Source organism: Triticum aestivum, unplaced genomic scaffold (genome assembly GCF_018294505.1).
Source record: "Triticum aestivum cultivar Chinese Spring unplaced genomic scaffold, IWGSC CS RefSeq v2.1 scaffold49048, whole genome shotgun sequence".
Lineage (NCBI taxonomy): Eukaryota > Viridiplantae > Streptophyta > Magnoliopsida > Poales > Poaceae > Triticum > Triticum aestivum.
Genome location: NW_025230121.1, coordinates 1,740 through 5,081, shown reverse-complemented (window position 1 = coordinate 5,081; position 3,342 = coordinate 1,740). Strand labels below are relative to the sequence as shown.

Here is a 3,342-nt window from a genome sequence, read left to right as displayed (position 1 = left end):
ATTTTAACAATGCCTCAACTCCAGACCTCTGCTTTCACATCCTCTTGCTCCAGAGGTAAGCATTCCAGTGAACATCAGTAGTAGAATTTCTCAGAGAGTTCGTGTCAATGCCTATAAATCAGCCCCTCCCCACCCCCAATCCCAGTTTCCCACCACATCAATCAATAAGCCTCCAAGACCAAAAGTCCCCTGCATCTCCCGAGCGTCGACTTGAGCGAGAGTTTGCTTCGAGAGATTAAATTTATTCCATCGAGATGGCGTCGCAGGCGATCAAGGTGAACAGGGAGGGCGCGGAGGTGTACCACGGTGCGGCGCTGTGCGCCGAGAAGGCGGTGGAGCTGCTGGCCGAGACCAACATGCCGCTGGGCCTGCTGCCGCTGGCGGACATCGAGGAGGTCGGCTACAACCGCTCCACGGGCTTCGTGTGGCTGCGCCAGAAGAAGGCGCTCACGCACACCTTCAAGCAGATCGGGAGGCTGGTCTCGTACGCCACCGAGGTGACGGCCTTTGTCGAGGACCGCAGGATGAAGCGGATCACGGGGGTCAAGAGCAAGGAGCTCCTCATCTGGGTCACCATCTGCGACATATGTACATCGACAAAAACGACCACTCAAAGATCAGTTTCAAGACGCCTACCGGACTGGGAAGGTCCTTCCCCGTCTCCGCCTATGGAAAGCAGCAGGACGACTTCAAGCCCAAGCAGGCCGCCGTGGCCAAATAAGCGACCACGGCCGGCATATATAATTTTGGCACAGGTCCCGACCTTGACGACGCACTCGTTGAGTACTTTCCGACTATGCACGTGAACTTTCAAGTCACGCACATTCACGGAATTTTGCGAAGCACAAGGGATCAAAACGGATGCAAGGAAAGTTGTGTGTGCTCATCCATGGAGAAGTAGTCTTTGTGCTTATCGATTGGAGAAGAGGTCTGTAGGTGGCCGGAAGAACAACACACAAAGGGAAAGGGTTAGGCTCTTGTGGTCAGAAGGGAAGACGGACCAGGAGACAAGCCATATCGGAGGTGGTAATGGGCAAGGCCCATTGCATGGTGGCCTGCATGGGGTTTTGCCTGGTGGCTTGCGTGCGGACAAGTGATCAGCTACAGCTGCGGTGTTGCCGAAGAGACAAACAGGGACGTAGACGTCGCATGTAGAGGAAATGACACCACCGAAACCGAACATCTACGACCGGTCACTACCACAAATCTGTTAATCAATGGCGGATTCAAACCGTCACATATGTGTGCAAAACTGTTGTGGTTGATCGTCCGTGACAGATTTGGGCATTAGGAATTTGTCATGTGTATCGCGTCATAATTTAACCACGATGCATTCCATGACGGATTATTAGAACCGTCATGCATCCATGATGATACTTTACCGTCACAATTTACTGTGAGATAACGGTGTTAATCGTGTGTTCCACATCATCATCTGACATGGCACCAACATGGATCTGACATGGCGACCCGTGTAGTAGTTGGCCCAATTAGAATTTTGGCCCACTAAATTTCAACTCTGTCCAAGACCATCAGCCCATCATAAGCATTTTAGCCTTTTAAATTTCAGGTCAGTTCAAGGCCAACTAATTTCAATTGTGAAATTAGCCCAACACTTTATTTCTCTTGGTACATTGAGTCCATAAGAATTTTTCTGATTATATATGCTCCTTATGCATAAAAAAGGAAATTGTATAAACATATTGGATAAATAAAAAAATACCAAAAGGAAAAATAGACATCAAAAAATAGGAATTGCAGATTTTTTTCCCCACATCTGGCCTACTACTCTGCGTCGAGCTATACTATTCTGCAGCAACCACATCAAGCGCCGCCCAGCACTCACGGGACATCAATCGGAGTTCATCGCCATGGCTTTTTTGGCCACAGATCTGGAAACTTCTTTAAAATTATTTAAAAATAGAGAGCAGAAGGAGCACCGACCGTTGGATCGGCTAAGGATGGCAGTGGAGAGGCGTAATCCGTGGGAGGTCTAGTTCGGCCAATCAGAACGCAGCAGGCTAGAAAAAGCTCTAGCGTGTGTCTTGAGTAAAAATAGCAGCTTCATACAGTGGTTTTTTGCGAGATTAATACAGTGCTTTAGTGGCATTAGCAACACAAAGAGGTACTGGGTAAGAAAATCCACATGCTACTATTTTTCATGGTTATCCTTTTTTTCATTTTGCTTATTTTTTTGGTTTTATTTCGCAATTTTTACTTTGTTCTGGACATGGATAAATGAAAGGGAATCATTTTTCTTCTAGTTTATTTGGAGGAAAATATATGAACATATTTCACAACATGAATTTTCATGCTTTCTAGAGTTCTTTTGCATTATTAAAAATTAAAAACAAAAATCTCCATATTAGGGGTTGCTTGGTTGAGTCACCCTCGTGTTTACAATTCATTTCATTTTCTTGTATAATGACTAAATGGACTTAAGAGCACAAAATATATTTTTCAACCCAATTTTGCCAACCTTTCAACCACTTGCAAATCTATCAAATGAAGCATCGGTGGCTTTGCCTTCAAACCATACCCGTTCTCTCTCAATACAATGTTTGTTCTTGGGAGATGATTCGATTTCTAAGCAATGTACGCCATAAATTTTGTACAACTTTCTCAAAAAATGTCCACACCATACAAGGATCATATGATGACAGCATGCAAATGTTCATTATTTACGGAGTTCATTTTCATTTTTCAGAATTAAAAAACCAAAAAACTCCATGTTCGGTATCAAGCCTTGGCGCCCTTATGTTTGGAATTCCTTTCCTTTTCTTTCATAAGGCCTAAACATAGACTCAAGAAGACAAATATGATTTTTCAATCCAATTTTGTCAACCTTTTAACCACCTGCAGTTCAAATTTGTTTATCCATTAAATGTCTAGAAATGCACTTAATGGCTTAAATATAGCAAACGGACTCAGAAAGATGCCAAATTCTGACATCTATCATGTAATCGTGTATCTTGCATGTTGAAAAAATTCCAATGCCAACAGATGAAGCATGAGTCACTTCGCCTTCAAACTAGACCCATTATCTCTCAAAACCACGCGTCTTCCTCAGCGATGGTTCAGTTTCTAAGCCATGTACATCATAGCTCTTGCGAAACTTTCTTAAATTTCCGCCATGCCTTATAGGGATCATATGAGGACACCATGCCAATTTTCATGCTTTTTAGAGTTTGTTTACATTGCTCAAAATTAAAAAACCAAAAAACTCCATGTTTGGGTTCGAGGATCGGCGCCCCCATGTCCTAATTATTCGAATACATGTAAGGCCTAATTATACCGATGCTTCATATATAAATTTCACAATGAATGAACATTAATTCTTTC

General features: G+C 43.5%; 1 pseudogene; it reads left to right on the top strand.

The window, feature by feature from the left end:
* The first annotated feature begins 254 nt into the window (after positions 1-254).
* On the top strand, positions 255-721 carry LOC123175383 (uncharacterized; annotated as a pseudogene).
* The last annotated feature ends 2,621 nt before the right edge of the window (positions 722-3,342 follow it).